Genomic DNA, 23593 nt, shown 5'->3' on the forward strand with positions numbered 1-23593 from the left:
AGCCCTTCTCACTTCAGTGTTCTTTTCCAATAGAGCACATTCTTGTCCATGAGGCTCCCAGGGCTTTCAAGCAAATAGGCCCATCCAAATGGCCTTCCAGATGGGCCCAGCTGATTCTGTATTTATAGCAATTACCTACCACCCTGTACTCAGTGATCCTTTCCGCCACATGGCTTTATATATGGCCATTCCTTTCAGTGTCTTCATTAAATGACATTGGAAAGCAACTTGATATAAAGCTGATATAGTCTGAGTTCATCAACTTTAGCAATGTATCTTGACACAGGATTTAAGCTGGACAGTCTGGAGGAGGAGCAACATAGCATGAACCTTGCACTGGGTTTCCCACTGGCACTGTTATTCTCCCTTCTTTTGGCTTAGATAAACGAGAGGACCCCAATAGCTCAGAGTCTGAGAGTGTGAATTTCAGCCTACCACCTAAAACACTAAGAGTCTATTTTGCTAACTAAAGAAGAATATAGATGCTTTGAAAATCAGAAGTGGCTAGAAAGTCTGACTTTTACTTTCTTCTCATGGAACATTCTAGCTGTTGTTACTAAATATAGGGGGTGTAGATAAAAACAAAATTCTATGTGGACCTGTTTATGGAGCTGTTAGCCCAGTAGATGTGTATGGTGCACTCGGGTTTGGATCCTGGTTCTGCCACACTTTCACAGTATAATTTTTTTTTGAAATTTTTAGTTTAATTTATTTGCTTTTAATTTTTTAAATGTTTATTTATTTTTGAGAGAGAAAGAGACAGAGCATGAGCTGAGCAGAGGAGGGGCAAAGAGAGAGAGGGAGACACAGAATCCAAAGCAGGCTCCAGACTCTGAAGCTGTCAGCACGGAGCCCTGACATGGGGCTCGAACTCATGAACTATGAGATCATGACTTGAGCTGAAGTTGGTTGCTTAACCAACTGAGCCACCCAGGTGCCCCTCGCGGTATAATTTGGAACCAGTTTCTTATGCTGATTCTCATTCCTTTTCTTGAGTGGCAAGGGTAAGTAAGTTTCTCCTGTGCTACAGGGCTATTATAAAGATAAAAGAGAGAGTGAAAGGGAGACACAGCACAACCCTAAATTTACCCACTTGAAGGGTCCACCTGAAGAATAGGTAATATCCCAAGCCTCACATGAAGTTGACATAGAAACCTGGCATCCTGAAGTTCTCTAAGGCAGGAGTCTTACTCAAGAAATTGAATCTCGGGGAGGGAGAATGGAAAGAGAACACAGGAAGAGCCCTAGCTCTGAAACACATTGAATTACCAGATGCTGCTGCCAGAATTTACAAAGGGGCAAAAGCCATATTCTGTTTATTTTTAATGCAGCAGAATCCTGCTGTAGCAGACAGCGAACCACCTGGGAGGGTAGAAAGTGAGATCTGGTCTAGGTGCTCTATTTACTTGTTATATGACCATGGGAACGCCATTCAAGCGCCTTGGAGGCTCAGATGTCAATACATAAAATAGGAGTAACAGTACCTTCTTGGCAGATGTCAATACATAAAATAGGAGTAACAGTACCTTCTTATAGCCCCTCATGGGGCTATAATGATAATGCTGACAATAATAATGTTACCTTTATTTTTAAAATATTTTTTTAACATTTATTTATTATTGAGAAACAGAGAGAGACAGAGCATGAGCATGGGAGGGACAGAGACAGGGGGAGACACAGAATCTGAAGCAGGCTCCAGGCTCTGAGCTGTCCGCACAGAGCCAGACACAGGGCTTGAACCCACAAACCACGAGATCATGACCTGAGCTGAAGTCGGACGCTTGAGTGACTGAGCCACCCAGGCTATGAGTTAAAATGATTTAACTAACCAATCATTTCATGCAAAGGCTTTGTATGTACTAACTCATTTGCTTTGTCACATCAATGAATTAAGAAGATACTAGTTATTTCAAATTTACAGATGAGAAGACTGACACTTAAAGATATTCTCTAGGGGCGCCTGGGTGGCGCAGTCGGTTAAGCGTCCGACTTCAGCCAGGTCACGATCGCGGTCCGTGAGTTCGAGCCCCGCGTCGGGCTCTGGGCTGATGGCTCAGAGCCTGGAGCCTATTTCCGATTCTGTGTCTCCCTCTCTCTCTGCCCCACCCCGTTCATGCTCTGTCTCTCTCTGTCCCAAAAATAAATAAACGTTGAAAAAAAAATTAAAAAAAAAAAAAAAAGATATTCTCTAATGTGTCACCTGCTAACAAATGCGAGTTCTGTGGTTAGGATGTAAGGCCACGTCCACTTCATAGCAAGGTCTATTTAATACTGTTCTGTACCAGAGCACGGTCCTCTCAAAAAAAAAAAAAAAAAAAAAAAAGCATAAAACTTCCTATCTCACCATCATAATTTTGACTGATATTAACCAAAGGGAATTATTACTATTGCTACTTTTGGATATTAATACCACAGCCATATGAGCCTGGGAAAAAGTGAATCAAAGATATGCATGATTAAAGCTGTTTAACAATGGACAAATCGAGCCCAGTAGATGATGATTTTCCTGAAAACAACAGCCTTAAGTAGCTGTATCATTTCTTAGTCAGTCTGACTTCCTGAATGGAATCACGGACTGGTGATTTAACAGAGGTTATGGGGGGAAGTTCCAAAAGCTAAGGACCTTCCGGCTGGTTGGAATAAAATCACACACTCTTAAGGAGATCCCCAAGCTTTCTAATTCAAAGTGAAACCCTGTGGAATAAGTAGTTGGTCAAAAGCAACCAAATACACTGAGCACCATGCATTCTCTTCTGATTGCTACTGATCCCCTGTGAGTTAGGTACTTCTCTCCTCGTTGCTAAAATGGATGCTCAGAGAGGATGAGCCACTTATCCAAGGTCACACCGTTTATAGTATTAATAATAACTGACATTTGCTTTTTTCTTCCCCTCGGCCTGTGCCTGAGACTGTTCTAATCAGTGTATTAATTCACTTAATTGTTAAAAGGACCCTACTGGGCAAGTACTTGGTAGCTAAACTACCAAGTTTTGCCATTTCTCGGATTAAGAAACTGAGGGGCAAATGTGAATTGTCCAGTTGGAAGGTGGGGTGGATAGCGTGTGAACCCAAGCTGGCCTGATTCCCAGGGCTACATTCCTTCCGCCATGTAACAACTGCCATGGTGCCCTGGCTACTTTACCATGGGGAGAAGGACTGAAGGATAATGTAGACAAGGTCAGTAACCCCCGTGCCATCTAGAAATGGAAAGTTTAAAAGGCAGTGTCTGCTCCTCGCCTTGATCTCTGCAGAAATAGAGATGATACCTCCCTGTGACAGTGCTAAGTGACAATTCTGAGTGTAAATGTGTTTTTTGGCACAAATTGTCCTGTCCTAATAGTCTTGATTATAATTATAAAATAATGGGTTTCTGAAAGGCTGCAAGCAGTTCTGGGAATGGCAATAACGGTTTGGAAACGACATGTTGTTTATGCGAGAAGTGTTTTGTTGAAAATTAAACCCACGTTTAGGAGAAAGGATTGTGTTGTATGCTCTTAAGAAACTAACTCACTATGTAATTAAATCAAAACCAGTCAGTTGCCAATTTGAGCTCGTGTCTCACACTAATGACACCCCGTTTCCCATGAGCCAAGCAACATGACTGACCTAAAAAAACCTAGCCTGGATCTTATCCACTGCCCCCAAGAACCTCGCTCCTCTATTTCCCTGGGGGCCCTGTGAGATGCGGTTGCAAAGCCCATCTTCTTCAGGGGATTCTATCTTATCTTTCCCTTTAGATTCTTGTTGGTCTTCTCACCTCCACACAAAGAAAGAATGAGCACTTACTGTTAAAGGGATTTTCTGGGAGGCACTATATGGAAATAAGGAGTTTTTAAAAAAAGGATGTGAAAAAGTTTTAGACGCTCTGAACTTCTCACAAAATCCCCAGAGAAACTGTCTCTGACTTCATTTCTTAGAAGGGTAACAGAAGTCTCTCTTCTCTGTTCCAAGATCCCAAAGTTAGATTAAGCTACTAAACCTACCATGTTTTCTTGTGTCTCTAGGTCACTCTCTCTATCTGTTCTATGTTCTTCTAGCACCTTCCCTCACCCTTCATTTGTACTCAATCTATTTCCACCAAGGACTTTAGGCAGCTTACAATTGAGATAGTTTTAATAGAACTATTAAAAATGGAAACAGTGTATCAAGATGATGAAGTTTACCACCTCCGGCTTTTTAAAAAGCGCTTGGCTTAAGAATCACTTGAGGACGTTAATTATCTATTTCCATCCATTTTTCTAGATGTGTTTATGATCTTTATTGTTGCAAATTCTGATTTAGTATCAGAGATGGGGCTTAAGGAATCTGTATTTTGAAAGGTTGCCCAAGTGATTTTAAGGCACAGACAGATCTGAGAATGACAGTCATAATAGAAAATGGAGGATAATACCCCACATTTAATATGGTTACTGGTTTTGTCCTTGAGATTTATTGCTACTATTCATAACAGCCAAGGCAAGGTCAACGGGATGGAATATGTGATCCTTCTTATCAAGGGAAATAAGACACTCCCTACTGGTCAGACAGTTTCTTTCTTTCACACTGTATGGTTATTCCCCTCATCCTCCCAGGTCAGACCCGATGGGATGCTAATGGTGGCCTAGTTGATTCTCAGCTTACAATATCCATTTAGATCTTGTGACCTAGGCTCTTGCCCACTTCTCCTAGTTCCTCCTAGTGTGGTTCTGATTTTCCTTCTTCACGCTCTAGAATAGCTGAGACCCGGCATAAGCTTATACCAGAAACATGTCATGGTCTGCTCTGGGCTCTCTGAGCCATCTGCTGCCAATTCTGGTTGTCTGATTTTTATTGCAAAATAAATAAAAATAAAACCTGCCTGCTGTACTTTCACAAACTGACCACTCAGCTTGCCTTTGACAATCAAGATTCCAAAAAGAGTTTTCTCTAGGAAACACCAGGATCTCCAACGCAAAGGCTAGCTGAGTCATTGTCAGTCTTCCCAGGAACCTCTTTTTCAATATTGTTGGGAGGCAAGTGGGGCAGTGAGCACTTAAGGTTGATATTCAGTAGATTTTGTCCTTTAAGGCTGAGATCCTGAATCCTCTGGTGGGGTGTACTGCTCCCCAGTGGGGAGGTATTTGCTGTAGAAACTTTCCAACTGCAAAGAGCACTTTTGAAATTCATGGCAGAGAGCAACTCTCTGGCTAGAGCTGTGTATCCTTTACACACATCATCTTTGGCTGGATTGGCCATAGTTGCAATGTCTCGTTCAGGTCTGGGAACTAACCCCAAAGAGCAGGGAGCACCCTTCTCAGTTATTAGAATATTTGCTGCTGAGATTAGGTAAGTAAGCAGAGGCAGCCCTAGTGTGGGTGAGAGCTTTGACCTGGATTCAAGTCTCTCGTCTATGAAATGAGACACTGGGGCTGTGTCAGCATTTTCCAAAGTGTGGTATGTTGGTAATTGAGATGATTTTATGCAGTTAACACGTGAGTATGCTACCTTTAATGATTATCTATATATTCTCATGTTATTTTTTCCTACTTATGATAGGTTGTGTGAATAGTAAGGAATATGATCCCTTAAAAATATTTTTAAGTTTATAATACGAGCCTTTTTAGGAAAAAATCAAGAACAAAAACAGAAAACAAAATGAATAATGCAAGAGGTACGCAGATGTGGAAAAAAATTGATATTGCATGAGAAAGTTTGCCTATTGGAAAGCAATGGACCAAATGGCTGCTGAGGGTCAGGCCAGCTCTCTGACATTCTAGTATGTTCACTTCTCCAGGACTATTTCCTTATCTCTAAAATGCAGGGGTTGGAGTAAATGTCCTTTATGGCCACTCTATCTATGATTCCAGGCATAACTCCATCATACAGATGTTCCATCACCCTTAACATGTGGTTCTAGCATCTTAAAACTTGTGATATTGTATGAAAATGGGAAACTCAATAGTAAATTCAGGGTTTATCCATGCATTTATAATTTCTCCCATTCGCCCTCATTTCTGGTAAAGGCTCAGCTATCAACTCACTTGAGTGGCAGGTGAAAGACTATGGAAGAAGGGGTTAGGACAACTGGATGGTGCACTGTCCTCACCACTATCTGTTTAACAAACAGCTTCTTGATCTCTTTGTTCCTTGGTGTCTCTTTGTCCATGGGGTGCATGGTTTATACAGGCACTTTGACAGATAGGAATCACTTGCATGAATCAAATGGAACAGAGGATTCAAGAACGTTCATGCAAGTGGTATGTGAATCAGAAAAGTTAGTATCACACTGGATTGAAAAGTCCTTGAAGGGAGGGTTTCTCTTCCAAATTGTATGGTTCAATTGTATAAACGAAGAATACCTCCCAGCTTTCCCACTCATTTAAAAAGCTGCAAAATTAACACATGTGTCAGTTTTATAAGACTCTTCTATATTTTAGCAACATGTTACTTGGCTACTTTGAATTACCTTAAGGAGAAAACTGCAGTTTGTCTAAATCCAAGCACCTCCTTGCACTACAATGCTTGCTATTATCCTTCCCCTTTGCCGCACTTGACATGTAAAGTGATATCTCACAAGCTCCCAAACAGTTAGCTATGGAGGCACGGTCTGACCCCTGGTGTTTTCCACCATCTGTGAATTCTTGCCAGTTAAGAGTAAACACTCTGTGTAAATTTCATAATTGGCGCTTGATAATAGCAGAGACCTCTGGTTACTCATTCCTTCCTGCTCTCTTTCTTAAAATGCCATCCACCACTATCCCTTCTATCCTTCTATCACCGTGGGGCTGCTATCACCCCACAGCCATATGCCACCGCAAACAGCCACCAAAGATGCACTCAGTGGCCAGGCTGCCAGACCTTCCAGGCACTTTCCCTTCTCAAGCGGCGAGGTCAAGCCGCCGCTTTCCCAAGCTGTGGCATCTTCCTCTAAATCATTCTTCCTCCTTTGCCTGCTGCAGGCCCCTGTCTTTGCCCTTTTCTGGTTCCCAGAACAGTTTTGAAAAGAAACTTGTCCAATTATCTGGTGTTCAGTTCTGGTGCCATTCTCATCTGTCTAAATGTCACTTCGATCTTCCTTCCTTCGCACCTTCTTACTGGGCACAAAGTCGGTGCTTGCCCGGGGAAGTCCTGTCTCCCACTCTGTCGTGAACTGCCAGTATCCTGCCTTCTCAGTTTTTGAATTTCTTTCTCCCTTTACTCTTTCCCTTCCCTTCTTATCTGTGAACTCCATTACCTGCTTCTGCACGTGACAATGCCTATTGCATTCCCCAAAGAATGTGCCTTTTCTTCTTCTAACATATTGGGAAGAATGCGACCTCGGGAATCAGATCTGTTTTCTGATGCCAAGGCTTAGAGAACCTGTCTTGTTCACCTCAGCTGTAAAATGAGTATACTGAGACCTACCTACCTCTCGGATTTGTTGGCAGTTTCATTAGCTAGAGTAAAGCTCTCACTTTCCTTTATCTCCTTGAAAGTTGTCCTTATTTTATTAATCCTTCCATCTGTTATTTACGGAGAAGCTACCCTACGGTGGCACACTGCAAGGCACGTGAGGTGGCAGATAAACAAGACATGTTCCCGAAGTTGTGGGGTTAAGATTCAAGTTGGTTAGCGAGATGTGCCAACAAATAATTAACACACACACACACACACACACACACACACACTCTTATGCCAACATGGCGGGGGGGGGTGGCTTGTTCTGCTTAGAAGCAATCACGGAAGGCTTTACAGAGGAGGTGCTATTTGACCTAGACATTTAAAAAAAATTTTTTTTTAATGTTTATTTATTTTTGAGACAGAGAGAGACAGAGAATGAATGGGGGAGGGTCAGAGAGAGGGAGACACAGAATCTGAAACAGGCTCCAGGCTCTGAGCTGTCAGCACAGAGCCTGACGCGGGGCTCGAACTCACAGACCGCGAGATCATGACCTGAGCCTAAGTCGGCCGCTTAACCGACTGAGCCACCCAGGCGCCCCTTGACCTAGACATTTTAAAAGACTAGCTCTGCAGGTGGATCATAGTGGAGGCTGAGGAAAAGGAACTCTTGAGAAAAGAAATAGGGGCACCTGGGGGCTCAGTTAGTTGGGAGCCCGACTTCGGCTTTGGTCATGATCTCATGGCTCATGAGTTTGAGCCCCACGTTGAGCTCTGTGCTGACAGCTCAGAGCCTGGAGCCTCCTTCACATTCTGTGTCTCCCCTCTCTCTGCTCCTCCCCAGCTCACGCTCTCTCTCTCTCTCTCAAAAATGAATAAAGAGATGTTTTTAAAATAAAAGAAATAGCACACACATGAAATATTAATACAAGGGCATGGCTATAGCACAGAGGGGTGGAAAAGAATATAGTAGAAATAGTTAATTGGGTAGATGCCAATCATTAATTGACATCAGTTGACCCTGGCAAAGTCATCTATCGGACTGTTTCTCAGTTTGTTCATCTTTCAGTTAAGGATAATGTATTAAACAAGTTAACACAAACAAAGGGCAAGCCACCCAACAATCACTCAAAAATACTAATTCTTCAGGTGCCTGGGTGGCTCAGTCAGTTAAGTGTCTGGCTCTTGATACCAGATCAGGTCATGATCTCACGATTTATGAGATTGAGCCCTGCTAACAGTGTGGAACCTGCTTGGGAGTCTCTCTCTCTCTCTCTCTCTCTCTCTCTCTCTCTCTCTCTCTCTCTCTCTGTCTCCCTCTCTCTTTTTTCTCTGTGCCCCTCATGCTCTCTATCAAAATAAATATTTAAAAAATACTGATTCTTTTTGTGTACTTTTGTTAAGAGATGGGGAAGATACCATGAGAATGAAAGCCCAGATAATTCCCTAGCATCAGGCCCACTGGATTGCAGTGTCTGGGACTTATAGGGCCCCAATTCTCATCCTGGTGTTGCTGCAACCAGGCTGTGTGACTATGGGGACGTTATAGATCAGATCTGAGAAACTGTGACTTGTGATTTGTTTCGTTTTAAAAGCTGAGAATTGGGGGTGACCCCACCCTCCATTTCAAGAAACAAGACATTCTGGAATGTCACAACATCTGGGGTGGAGGAGTCACTGAGTAAGGGGAATGTGTCACTGGTGGTAAAACTGTTGTCAGTTGCATAACAGGGTTATATAATTTCTCCTTCCCCTATTTCTAAGCCAGAGAGTCAAAGATTCATGACATGGCAGTTTTACTTCCCCGAAGGAGACACTGCAGTTGACTAAAATCAATCACTTAGATATTAGCAGCTGTAGAGCCAGCGACCAGAGAATATTCACTGAGTGCACAGTTTCCTACCAGATGGTGAAAAGGTACAGAGAGAAGAGACCACTACCTCCTGCCCTCAAGGAGATACTACTTGAGCAATAGGGACATAAGGGGGAACACCAGAAAAAGAAATCTTCCAAAGGACTCTGTACAACAGAGTGTGTTCACATGGCAGGCTTAGGCCTGGGCTCCCTTGTGTCTGTCTACACATCTCCTGCTCTGTGTAATGTCACAGGGACAGAAAGAGGCATGATCTAGATTGGAATCACATCTGCCTGGTCCACTGCAGAATGCTGCCTGTGTATGAGGCAGACACCGGAGTCGAGGTGGTAGTTAGCAGTAGCAAAATGATATGAAAACCACTACGACTGATAAGAAAAGAACTGGGCAGAGGTGGAAGGAAGTGGGTGGGGAAACATGTGGGAGAATAGCTGGAGCATTTCTGCTGACTCTTGTGGTGTGTGTGTGTGTGTGTGTGTGTGTGTGTGTGTGGTCATTTTAGAAACTTTTGTTCAACACTCTATTCAATGTAGGAATTCCTTCCACAACCTTAAAACAGTAAGAATTAAAATGATACTAATGAAAAACATAAATAACTATGAATTTCATGTATACTAAATAAGGTAGTCTTTGGGCTGTTACCATATTCCAGGCAGTAATGCTGGGTGTTTTACAGCCGTCACTCCATTTAATGTCCCCAGAAGCCCTGAGAGGTGGCTGTCATCATCACCATTGGGCAGAGGAGGAGAATGACCATCAGGGAGGTTGAACGGCTTCTTCCCAACCACTTAGCCAGTATATCACAGCTGGTGAGACGTAAGACTGGAATCCACGTGTGCCTGATTCCAAACCCTTCCCTCCAATATCTCTTACACATAACTGTTCCGCTTATACATGCAACTCCAGGGATGGGGCTGATTATTCTCCAGAGTGTCTCATTTCATGGTTTGACAGCTCCATTGACAGGGGCAGGGATAGAAAGATTTAAATGGAGCCCAAGTCAGCCTTCCTCTGCATCATTGTTGGACTAGTATTTTTCACCTGTGATGTGGAAAAACTCTGATACTTGTTGCTTCGCAGGTGTGGGGAGGTGAAATGGAGCCTTGTCCAGAAGGGGAGTTGGAGTCAGACTCCCCCCCTTTGCTCATCAGGAGCTCTTGGCCAGCTGGGAGCAAAAAACCATTGTCCTGGGGTAGGGACACCATTCTTGGAGAAGTTTCCTGCAGTCTCTTATTTTTCCAACTTGGCTGTTCCCCCCTCTACAAGTCACTGACTGAGCTGTTTGGGAGGTAGGAAATGCTTAAGGAACGCACACAGAGGTTCCTTCCTCTATGACCTCCACAGTAATGTAGTTTGTCTGTGCTGCTCACCCGTTCCTCTCCAGTATACTAGGGTGTTTAATGTCATGTGTTTACAAGAAATGGGGCAACGCATGTAAGACACTCAGCATGGTGCCGGGCACGTACTTCCTACATGGTTCATGTGTGGTCAGCTTCTGTAACCAGCTTCTGAGCAGATGTTCAATGGGGCATCCAGAAGCAGTAGACTGGAGTTCTTACAGGCATGGAAACTGGAGGAAGCAACTGAGAATCCCTATCTGGTAGCCTCCCTGCCCCCGCCCCCCGCCCGCCATAGCCCAGAAGGGAGAATAGACGTTAATACCAAAATCCCTTGCCAACTCATTTAAAAACGTTGACTGAGCTCATGCTATCTGCCAGGCTCTGAAGGGGAGTGATATTAAAAACAAAACGAAACAAAACAAAGCATGCCCTCCTCGCTCAGGAAGGTCAAAGTCAAGCATAGTATATGGGAAAGGGCAGTGGAATGGACCCTTCCCTAAGAGTGCACACGTGATGCCATGGCTGACCAGGCAGCCAATTGCTAACTGGGGCTTACCTATGGGGACAGCTTCCTCCATGGCCAGCATTCTTCAATGTGTGTGATGTGAATGCACTCATTTATCCATCCCATTATACAGATAGCAACACAAGGCACAGAGCAGCAGACAACTGAGCCCTAGATCATTGCAAGCCCAGAGGTCACAGAAGCGTGATTTCAAGTACTTTGGAGCTAGGTTCTACTTCTTGCCATGCCTCTACCACAAGGAGACAGAATAGAGTTCAATCTGGAAAACATTTTCTGTAATGTCTGCCAGGTCTTTGTTCCTGCCAGGAGTACAATCAATGGGGAGAAAAGAAGGAAAACATTGTTCTTAATCTATCAGAGTTGTTGACTGAGTTGAAAGAGAGAAAGACATATGAACTTTGGCCCCACTGTAGCATGATACACTGGAGGCAAAGACCAGTGATTAAGGGTATGGAGTTGGGTGACAGACAGACCTAAATGCCAGATGTACTATATATAAGCTGTGTGACCCAGGGCAGGTTACTTAACTCCTCTGTTCCTAGGTTTCATCATCCTGCCTGGTAAAATGAGGATAGTGCAGATACTTGCCTCAGAGAATCAGAATGGTGTAAAATAAAGAGACATAATTAATAGAGAGCGATTGGCACACTGTCACATACTAAGCTCTCAATAAGTGATACCTGACATGGTTTTGGAGTGGTGGTGGGCGTCCAGAGCCAATGAGAAGAGATGATTTTATTTTATTTTTATTTCTTTCTTTTTTTAATGTTTACTCTTGAGAGAGAGGGAGAGAGCATGCGCGCTTGCGCAAGGTGAGCACAAATGGGGGAGGGGCAGAGGGAGAGGGAGACAGAACACCTGAAGCAGGCTTCAGACTCTGAGCTGTCAGCACAGAGCCTGACGTGGGGCTCAAACCCACGAACCATGAGATCATGACCTGAGCTGAAGTCAGACGCTTAACCGACTCAGGCGCCCAGAAAAGTTGATTTTACTAAAGCACAGGGAAAGATTGTGAGGAGTGACTGATTATTCACATGGGAGTCAGGAGGAGGTAAAGGCAAGGGGAAGTCTCCAAAAGGACTTTCATATGCTAACAAAGACGATCCGGAGGCCTAGCTATTGTCAAGCTAAGGTTGTTTCTCCCTCCAGCAAACTGTTAAGACAGTAGGGAGTTGCAGGAAGAATATTATATTGAATATATTGAATATAACATTCTTCCTGCTTCAAGTATTTGTCAATGGGCTGCAGGTTATAAGGAAATTTAATTTTTATCTGCTATTTCCTTCTGCCTTTGTTTCCCAGTTCAATACCCCATCAATAGGATGGGGACATAAAGGATATAAAGGGCTGGAAAAATAGCAGGGGACCAGATCTGGAAGGACACTGAAATTGTTTAAGGTATTGGGAAACGGTGAAGCTCTTTTCTCCAGGAAGGGACAAGATCAGAGGATCAAGTGGTGGATGGATGGAAGGAAGAGGGGAGCCAAAGGCCAGTCAGCTGGAGCACGGAGGCCATACCCTCATCAGCTTTGCTGAATGTCAAAGAGGATCCTGATTCCTGATCTTGTGACAGAAGGACTGAAAGATCAGGAGACCTGGGAACCTGGGCCCCTTTTATCTCCATCTCATAAAGCATAGAATGGGACCTTCAGGGCCACAGAACAATCTGTTCTTTTTGGGAGAAAGCAGCAGCAGTGTCTCCTGTGGTCTGACCCAACAATGTGGGCTCTGCTCATTCGTCTCAATAGCTCAAGCACTAGATATATATAGAACTGTGGTGACAACAGGCAGAAGGTAATTTAATTTGAGCAAAAGCCCCAAGTGGAAGAGACAGGAGGCCCTTCTGAATGTAAACGCCTAACATGCACGGCTTTGTTTTTATTATTTCTGTATCCCCTGGCAAAGGCTCAGTCTCGTCATGTCTCCAGTTGCGTTTGGCCAAACACCAGAGGGAAGAGAGACACTATCTAGGTCAGTGGTTATGCAAGGAAAGAAACCATTCTGAAAAAGAAAACAAAAGCAAAACAGGACTCTTAGTCCCTTGGAGGGTTGGAAAGAGGAGAGTAGGATTATTGGTAATTCCCATGCTATCATTCACTTCCTATGAGCTGACAAGTCATTCTCTCCTAGATCCCCTAAACCTGGACCAGAATATATTAGCCATAGGACAGTGGAGAGGTTTCTCAGACTGTAATAAGTACTGGTATACATTCATGTGTGTGTGTGTGTGTGTATACATGTGTGCGGGGATGCGTGTATCTGTTTTTATTTTCCCTCCTTTTTTCTATCTACATAATCTCTTAGTTTCTTTGCATAAAACTGCTGTCACCTTTCTTTTATTTGTCTGGGGTTTAGTCCTATGCCTCAAGGTTCCTGAGACTTGGAGACAGGCCAAACTGGGTCTGAATCCTTCTTTTTACCACTTTCTGCACAGGTAGCTTCAAGACAGTCACATGGCCTTCCTTAACCTCAGTTTGTTCCTAAGGTGAGGATAAGGTTGCTTACATTCTCAGGTCAGGGTGGTAATGGAGTAAGGTAAGAGTAGAATGGGGCGTATCATAGAGGCTATATAAATACTAGAGCCCCACTCAATGACTACCAGGCACCCCTTTGGCTCTCATGGGCTTAAAATCCTCCCATCATGCTGATGGGGTTTTGGGGTGATGGTGGGGTTCAGAGCTGATGGGCAAGAAAGAATTCTTAAGGATGTCTTTGGTGCAAAAAGGTGATTTTATTAAAGCACAGGGACAGGACCCATGGGCAGAAAGAGCTGCACTGGGGTTGTGAAGAGTGGTTATATACTATGGAGTGGGGGAGGTAAAGTTAAGAGGAAGTTTCTTAAAGGGATTTTCCATATGCTAAAGACTCACAGATTACTAGAGGACTAGATATTGTCAAGCTAAGGTTGTCTTTCCCTCTAGCAAAGCATTAACATTAAGACAGTAGAGGGTTCCTGGACTTTAGGCTATTGGTAAGATTGCCCCCTCCGCCCTTTTTTTTGTAATTGTACTAAGATATTTGTAAACTGATGAAGACTCTTTAACAGTTTCACCATCTGTTTTCTGTCCTTTCCTTTGTTCTTGGGCAGCCAGGAGTTCCTGAGGAATATTAGACATATCTCCCCTTTGGAGGGGGTGGCGTGCTAGGTCGTGTTTGGCCCTCAGCTTGCCTTATGGTCCCTCATCATCCCTTCCTACAATTTGGAGGTTCCCTAGTTCCCAACCTCAATTTCCATCTCCTCAAAACCTTTCTATCCTTCAAGGTCCAGCTAAAACTCTCTTTCTTGGGACAAGCCTTCTCCGACCTGAATAGTTCCCAGAGTTTGTCACTACACTGAACCCCAGTAGGATTTCTGGCCTAAAGTCTCCCATGGGTATCTCCTAGGCCCTCCCAAGATGCCAGGCTGTGTGATGACTTAATATTTTGCACAGGATCTATTTGACCCTGAGAGATACAGCTACCGTGACAAATGGACTTCAAAGGGAAGGCAGACAGATGTGGATTCAGCACAAGCCATCATTCTCATGGGAACCAGACCTAACCAGAATTGGGATGATCTTCCCTGCAAGCTGTGACTTCCCCAACAGTTCTCACCTCGATTGTCAGTGGCCTGAAATGCTGGTGCAGGGGCTGGTGCAAGAGAAACATCCAGGGTGGAGCTGGGCTGGCCGCTGGAGATAAAAAACACCTTAGCTTTGGTTTATAGATACAGAGATGACATATAGTTCAGTGGTCACCAAACGTGGCTGATCACCAAAATCTCCTAGGGAGAGGGTGCTTTAGAAAAGAGAAAGATTCATGACCTCAACTCCTAAGGACCTGAACAAGACTTTTCTGTGTTAGAAATAGGAAGTATATATATTTAAAGCTACCTGGTGACTCTGATAATAAGCAGATTTGAGAAGTAGTGATAGAAACCATCCACTAGATGCCATAGGAAAGAAACTAAGAACTTCTTAACGCATTTTCATTCCTCTCCAGCTCTAAGAGGAGTTTAAGCCTCTCCTTGATGTTATGGTCAAATATTCCAGCATTTGAAAGATTAATTTAGCTATTACCCTAGAATGATCGGAAGAAGGAGCACTGTTTCCTCTCTTACCACAGCTATTCTTGCTTGCACATACATTGTACCTATTTACCTGGCCCAGTTTGTGGTTTAGAACAGTCCTAGAGCCAGCATTTAGTGAGTGATTTCTGTGTCCCAGGCACTATGTAAATAGCTTGACTTGCATTGCTTCATGGACTCCCTCAGAGGAGCATTGTGATTATCCTCATTTTACCGATGAAATGGCAACAGAGAAGTTCATTAACTGGCCTAAGATTCCACAGCTAGTAAGTGGCAAAGCCAGAATTTAAATCCTGAGGCATTTACTCCAGAAGCTACCCTCATAAATATCACTATTACACTTCAGAATTTTAACATATGTGTCTGAGGATCTGTTGTTCAATTCCAATTTTAAACATGTAGCTTCATAGGTCATACTTCTCCATTTCCCAATGCCTTCCTCTTCCTTTAGACAGTTGAAATCTTCTTCCAAATAAATCTGTTTTACTGTTTCAAAAAATTCATTTTGCTTCTACAAATGTGTGTGTGTGTGTGTGTGTGTGTGTGTGTGTGTGTGTGTGTGTTTTAGGGAAAGGCAAACTCATTAAAAAACATTATGTTTGTCCTTTCCTATTATATAACTGAGATCATGCAGCTTCCCACCCACATGGGGAATATTTATTGGTGTGCTGGTGAATGTTTAACAACCAGCTCTCCAGGGCAGGGGAGGGAAACAGAAAGTCTTGACTGTTGGGCTGGTTTCTGTGGTGTAAATATTTCTACCATGGCTAATTTCACGATTCCAACACGATGTCACCAAACATGCAATTAGGAAGAGATGCTTATGACCAGCTCTCAGTAGCCAAATTATCAGAAATTGCAGCATTTTCTCCCTTTAACCTTTAAAGTATCTATTCTTCCTCACACAAAAATCACATCAATTTTCCAGGTCTGATTTCTGACTAAATAAAATCATGGGAACCAACACTTACAGAGTGATGTCTGTATTCCAAGGGCTATGCAAAACACTTGACATAATATTACCATTAGTTGTATTCTTTTTTTTTTAAGAGAGAGAAAGAGAAAGAGAGAGAGAGAGAAAGAGAGACCACGAGTGGGGAAGGGGCAGAGGGTGAGAGAGAGAGAATCCCCAGCAGGCTTCAAGCCCAGCAGGGAGCCCAACCCCAGGCTCTAATCTCACGATTTAAGACCAAGATCTGAGCTGAAATCAAGAGCAGGACATTGAACCAACAGAGCTACCAGGTGCCCCACCATTGGTGGTATTCTGGCATCAAAGAGTATGTTAAATAGAATTTCCAATCTTCCATTGCTCTTCTCTAGTGACCAGTGTATAAGCCATCAGACCTCGTGGAGACAGGTTGAAATATGGGGAAAGCACTGTCTCGACGTAGGCACACCCTCAATTCTGTCCTAGCTCTAGTATGACTGAAAGAGTGACCTTAGTCAAGACACATGATCGCTGCGGGATCTGGAATATATGACTAAACGTGCTGACAACAGGAGAACTAAGTGATAGACCATATGTAAAACACTGGGTACATTACAGATGATCAATAAATGTTAGCTATGGACCCTCTCTCCTTTCATGAATCCACATTGCCTTCTTGCTCAAATGATCTCTACTTGTTCTTCACTCAGAGCCCACAAGCTCTGTTTTCTCTTTGTCGTGTATGTCTCCCACTCTGAGTTGTGCTTTCTCTCTGTTTGTGTGATTTTATTTACCTCCTCCAAGACTTCCTTTCTAAGCCTCTTAGCTTTTTCCTTTTTGTGTGACTCCTTTGTCTCTCAGGCTGTAACTTCCTCAGACATGCCTTTCTCCTTCTACTGGGATGTGTGCTTCTTCACCAGCGGGACTCCTAGTCTCCACTCTTTGCTTCTTCCTCCATTAATTTCTCACAATTCCCCTTCCCATTACTCCTCTGTGGATTTCAGACAAAGCCGTCTTTACTGATGTGTGTTCTGTTTGCTTCTCCAGACAAGAGCAGCCTTCACTGTCCTCTTTATTTCTTGCATCTTGTATATTCCTTGCTCCTACCTGTCTGCCCCCAACTCCCAAATGCTTCCATTTGAAATCCATTGTCTTTCCTTTTCCTTTTCCTTCCCAAAGGACTTCCAAATCTCTCTTCCATCAGCCCATTATCTGTCTTTCCTTTTCCTTTTTCCCTGAAACTACTCTAGCTGGGTAGTCTTCCCTTTCAAGATGCAAAGGACACAGGGCCAATTTGCATTGATATTATCTGTTTTGCATCATAAAGGTAACACTCCTTTTCAGGCTGAGTAGCTGGATTCTTGTCACTAACTTGAGAGGGGGGTTGGTATTGTTTCTGTCTCTACACTGAAATGTCTGTAATAAATCCCTGCACAGAATGACAGTTTAGGTAGTGGAAAGCACATGGACCCAGGCCTACTTTCAGATTCAGCTTACCACAGCTGTGTAATCCTCAGCAAAGGAATCCATCTCCCCAGGCCCCCCTCTCTTCATCAGTAAAACAGGAAAGCAGCACAGCATAAGTCTAAGAATAGGATTTTTGTAGATGGACACATCACACTGCCCTGCTACTTACTGGTCCATCACAATGGCTATGCACTGCTTAGGTCATCACTTCCTCGTGATGGCAAGCACCTTTTTGGAAGTGCAAGGTATGACATCTATGAAATAGGTAAATCTCAGAAATGAAGGGAACACTCGATAAAATCCTCTGTGCAAAATACTCAACCCATTGCCTGGGCCATCAGAAGCACTCAGCACTGGGGTTTATCATCATTGGGATATCTCTACGTCTCTCAGAAGTGACATGGCCCCTCATACGTGCCTGGCTTTGCTCTTGCTGTTCCCTCGACCTGGAATGTCCTTTAACTAACATCATCCCTGAAGTGTCCTCTTGTGACATTTTCTTTTTTTTTTTTTTTTTTCTGCACTTTTTTGCAAAGCCTTATCTAACCACCCCATTATGCTGTAAACAGAATCAGTCATTCCCCACTGTCTGTCCTCAGAGCGCTTTGTCCCTGCTCGGTTTGTATGTCCAATCACGTTATTTTGCAGCTTACAATTTACTTACAGGGATACATCCTACACATTGTTCTAGACTAGGACTTTTCAGAGAGCTAGGCTGAGTCTTTTATTCTGTTTCTCAGCACCAGACACAATGCCTAGCAAAGAGTAGGTGCTAGACGTACATTTGTTAATAATTGTAAGAACACATGCAGACAAATGGTAGATGTTCATTCTAAGTTTGTGATGAATGCAAGAATGAAGAAGACAAAGACCCAGTTTCCCCATATGTCTGGGGCATAGACCCAGGCCATCCAGGCATCCTGGTCCCAGTGTGTAGAACCAGGTTAGACTTGGCCCAACAGACTTGGCTGACTGATTTGGTGCTGAGGCCCTGAGCTGCTGATCTAGAACCTTTCCAATCTCTATAGGCCAGGCACTGACTCGTTCCTAAGTGTGGAGTAGGTTGGAGCATGGGTATAGGGTTAAATGGCCCCAGCCCAGAGGATGAGAGTAATATCAGGCAAGAAGACAAGCAAATCACTAGAGTAATATGATTTATTTGGCTCTCTCAATTAGTAGTTCCTAGACAATTTGGAGTTTTGACATCTTATCATTTTTATTTCTTTAAACTTGTACTTATTTTCTTATACTTATGAAAATGGCCCAGGGGGAAAAAAAACTAAGGCATGCTGGGATTTTTAAAAAAACAAACGTGAACTAAAATTATGCCTCCCAATCCCCCATTCTTTGCTGACACTTCCATGAATAAGGCCAACATCATATGACTATGTGTCAGGCACTGACCACATGATTTGTTGTTTTTCTGGGAGCATGATTTAATCTATGGAACAGGACAGTTCAACTAGTCACTTAACAAGCATTTATTAAACACAGAGTCTGATGTAGGCACCATGTGACCTATCAAGACTAATAAAAGGTGATGGCTTGGAAGGTAGTCCTGAAAGAAATGTCAATGGCTTGGAATTCAAGTCTGTACTCCACCCCTTATTAGCTCTGTAATGCAGGAGAAATCACGAGGACTCCCCAAATCTCAGTTTGTGCATCTCAGAAACAGGCAAGATATGAGTTGTCTTCTCTCCAACCCTTCTCATAGAGTTGTTGGAGGATCAAACAAACTAGCATATTACAGAGCTTTGAAAACTGAGCAGTGATAAGAAATAACAAAGCATGACATTCAGCATTGCTTTTTGTTTGTTTGTTTGTTTGTTTTGTTTTCCCATCGGGTAACATCAACTTCATTCTGAGGAAACTGGTATAAACCAAATGAAAGCTGGTAAAGTGAACCTTAATCCCCCAAGTTCTGACTCTGGTACAAATTAGGTGTGTGATGTGGTCTGTTCACTTCCCCTGCCTGGGCCTTGATTTCCATATCTTGGAAAATGAGGTGGCCAGACCAGAGGAGCTCTAAAGATCCTTCTAGCTCTGATCGTGTTCTTCTTGATTCCAACAAAATGTCTGTCATCTGCCTGAACTTGGTAGTAAGTTGTGTTTATAACTTTACACACCTGGACAGGAAGCATTAGAGGACAGAACTGAATTCTTTAGGCCTAGGAACACAGCTAGGGGGTGGAAGACTCAAGAAGGCACAGTTGTCCCAAGTGTAATATCAGGGGAGGCCAGCATGACTTCTGGTGCCCTAGGCACATATACCTTCATGGGTCCCTTCCTTTTTTATTTATTAAAAATAACTAACTAAATAAATAAATAACTAAATAAAACAGTATATTTTATGATTGCATTGGTATAAAGATGACTATAACTCAGGATCAAGTATATATTCTTTCTTTTGATATAAAAACAGTAAAAGTTTTAGTAGCCCTAAAAAATTGTCATGGACCCTAGGAACTATTCCTACTGTGTTTAATGCATATGTTGGCCTTGCTAGGTTCTCTTAAAAATGTTGGTGCATTTTTTGTTTTTAATGTTTATTTATTTTTGAGACAGAGAGAGACAGAGCATGAGTAGGGGAGGGTCCAGAAGAGAGGGAGATGCAGAATCTGAGGCAGGCTCCAGGCTCTGAGCTCTCAGCACAGAGCCTGACACAGGACTTCAATTCACATGAGATAGTGACCTGAGTCGAAGTCAGATGCTTAACCCACTGAGCCACCCAGGAGCCCCAAGTGTTGGTACATTTTATTCAAAGAACACATAGACTGCCAGCCATCTGAATCTAGACTTCCTTCTAGAGTAGGGTTTTTCAGCTTTGGCTACTGACATTTATTTGTAGCAGGTAATGGTTCTCTGAGGAGGGCTGTCCTGTGCGTTGTAGGAAATTTAAAAGCATCCCTGACCTCTATCCACTAGATGCTAATAGCATACTTGCCTCAGTTGTAACAACCACAAATGTCCCCAGACATTGCCAACTGCTCCCTCAGGGGTAAAATCATCCCCAGTTGAGAACTACTATTGTAGAATGTTCTCTCTCAGTGATGTTCTACCTTTTGCTGACAGCTCATGATCTTGGGAATGGCTTCCCATATCACTCTTGGTGAAAGATGAAGTCCTTACATGGATCTGTAAGACTCTCTGATCTTGCCCTCCATTCCGCTCTGACTTTTTTACTGTTACTCCTGTCTTCCACAGGATTCCTACCCCACTGTCTTCCCTGCTGCATCCTGGATCTGCCAGCCACACTGAGTTAGGCCCTTTGAAATGGTTCTACCCTTTGCATGGAACACACTTCCCCTAGATATGCCATTTGGTTAATTCTATTAACTTCTTTGATTCTTTGTTTAAATATCACCTTCTCAATGAGGCTTATGGTAGCCACCCTTTATAAAACTTTAACCCTATTCTCTGTCATTTCTCTTCCTTTGTTCTCTCTCTCTGCCTCTGTCTGTATATATACACATATATTTTTTCCCCATAGTTTATCATCTTCTAACATACTGCAATTGAGCCTGGAAACAACACAGGGGTTAGGGGCACCAACACCCTGCATGGTAGACTCCCTCAAAACTTAACTACGAACAGCCTATTGTTGACAGGAGGCCTTACTAATAACATACAGTCAACTAACACATGCTTTGTAGGTTATATGTATTATACACCGTATTCTTATAATAAAGTAAGCTAGAGAAAAGGTTATCAAGAAAATTGTAAGAGAAAATACATTTATAGTACTGTGCTGTATTTATCAAAAAAAAAAAAAAATGTGCATGTAAGCGGTTCCATGCAGTTCAAAACTGTGTTGTGCAAGAATCAACTCCACATAGGGGTGCCTGGGTGGCTCAGTCGGTTAAGGGTCCAACTCTTGATTTCGGCTCAGGTGGTGATCTCATGGTTTGCGGATTCAAGCCCCACATCGGGTTCTGCACTGACAATGCGGAGCCTGCTTGGGATTCTTGCTCTCCCTCTCTATCACCCCTCTCCTGCTCTTTCCCCACCTCTCTCTCAAAAAATTAACTAAAAAATATTTAAAAAAAGAATCAGGGGCATATAACTTATGTTATTTAATTATCTACCACACATTCATCACTTACGGTCTTTGTCCCTCTACTAGAATAGAAGATCTACAGGAACAGGAACCTTTGTTTTTGTCTGTTTTGTTTATCCTACAGCTGGTACAGAGTACACGTTCAACAAAGATGCATGGGATCACATTGGAAAAAAAACTGAAGTAGCTGCCTGTCTTGGAGGAGGGCCACTAGGAATTCTCCTTCCTCCTTCTGACCTCAAATCCACATCTCTGTGTCTCCCTTGCTGTGCGACAACTCCTTCTTCAGTGGAGTTCTGGGTCCCTCTCTGAAGTGCCCCCGTGCTCCCTAGCCACGTTTCCATTCGTTTGCGTGCGTCTGTTCCCCCTCGGTCTCTGGGCCTCCTGGAGCAGAGGGGAAACCTGCATGCTCAGGGTTTCGAAACAACTTATTTTTCACTTCGTATAGCTGGTCTATCCATGAAAAGGGATGATTCAAAAGAGACTTGAAAAAAACAAGACCTTGCCATCCTTGTGAGCAAAAACAATGACCAGGAGAACAGAGAAACCCCTTTCAATCTTCGTGTCAGGCATTATTTGCCACTGGAGGTTCTGAAAAGAAAGGCCAATCCACGGGGTTACGATGTCCTCCTCTCAAAGCCGGCTGGGGAGAGGCAGCCAGGAAGTCACTGCAGCCAGGGCTGGCATGCGGGGACACCAGGAGCCCACGTCTTGCTGGAGAGACAGCCCTCGCTGACCCAGTTTCAGAACAACATCGCCTGACACAGCACTGCAATCCACAACTTTAATAACTTGGTGACATACAAAGCAGTTTTGATGCAAAGTGGAGCTGACAGAGCAGCAGAGGGAAGGCTCTGCTTCTCACCGAGCTGCGTGGGGAATCCGTTCAAGGTGACTGCAACCTTCGCAGCAGAGCAGACAGTCCGAGGCTGCTCTTGCAAACAAGTAAGACTGGCTTGTTTTCCAGGAGGACAAACACAGGGGTGGCTGACAGTGAGTGGAACCAACTTAGAGGGACTGGGTGATACGGCCTGTCTCTTCTGCTTTGATTTATGTCCCCAGCATTCCTGCTCTTCATCATCCTTGCTGCCCCTGCCTTAATCGGGGCCTGTATCACCCGGGCTATTGGAGCGGTTGCATAATATTAAATACTCAGGGCTTATCCCCTCCATCCCTCTGGGTCACAGCCAATCTTGAATGATCTTCAAAAAGCATATCAATGATCATGTAACTTTCCACATCAAACCTTTCCCACGCTCCCCATTCCTACAGAAAAAATGTAAACATCAACAGTTCTTCACGCTTAGTCTGTGAGCCACATTTTTAATTTCTTCCACTCAGTCCTGCATATTTCTTGTCATTCCTTGCCACCACAGCCTCCATCACCCCCACATCTAGTTTTCTCTTTGTAATTTGCCGAATGTACACCATACTCTTCATTCCCTAGTGTCCTGAAGGATATGACGATTCCATGTGCACTTGAATACTCCCTGTGGTTGGGGACTCACTACCTCACAGGATAGCCTTTTCTAATACTGAACAGTTTTGAAGCTCTGTAAGTCTTTTCATATGAAACACAAACTGCATTCTATGACTCTCCTTTGCTGTCCCTGTGTCTACTTTCTGGAGTCTCAGAGGATATGTTCAGTCCCAGAACTTTCTGAGAAATGAAATCAGTGGAACACAGCTTCGAGCTTCTTATCTGTGCCACAGTGGCCAGGGTCCTTTAACCATTTTTCACAAGCTAAGATTTTACCCATCTCCACTCTCTCCAGCTTACCTTTCTGCACCTTCCTCAAATATCCCCGATTCCTCTTAGATTCAAAAGGGGAAAGTTATGCGTTGTGTGTTTAAAGAGAACAGTAACAATTAGCAACGATAATCATTATCAGCAACTGTTCTTGGCATATGGAAATGCATGTCTTGACCTAAGTTGTGCAATGTAAATTCTTTATTCTAGTATTCATTCATTCATTCATTCAATATATATATTTCTACTGA

The 23593-nt window shown here is 43.3% G+C and overlaps 1 long non-coding RNA gene across 4 annotated transcripts in view; it reads right to left on the minus strand.

Moving 5' to 3' along the window:
• Positions 1–23593, minus strand: part of LOC123381807 — a 466019-nt gene that overhangs the window by 176956 nt on the left and 265470 nt on the right. Inside the window, exon 5 of one of the 4 annotated variants that reach the window (XR_006589254.1) lies at positions 13930–14745. The exons of the other annotated variants lie outside the window; for them this stretch is intronic. This is a non-coding gene — a long non-coding RNA (uncharacterized LOC123381807). Of the gene's footprint in view, positions 1–13929; positions 14746–23593 lie in introns of those variants that run through there. 4 annotated transcript variants of the gene reach the window in all.

Source organism: Felis catus, chromosome D4 (genome assembly GCF_018350175.1).
Source record: "Felis catus isolate Fca126 chromosome D4, F.catus_Fca126_mat1.0, whole genome shotgun sequence".
Lineage (NCBI taxonomy): Eukaryota > Metazoa > Chordata > Mammalia > Carnivora > Felidae > Felis > Felis catus.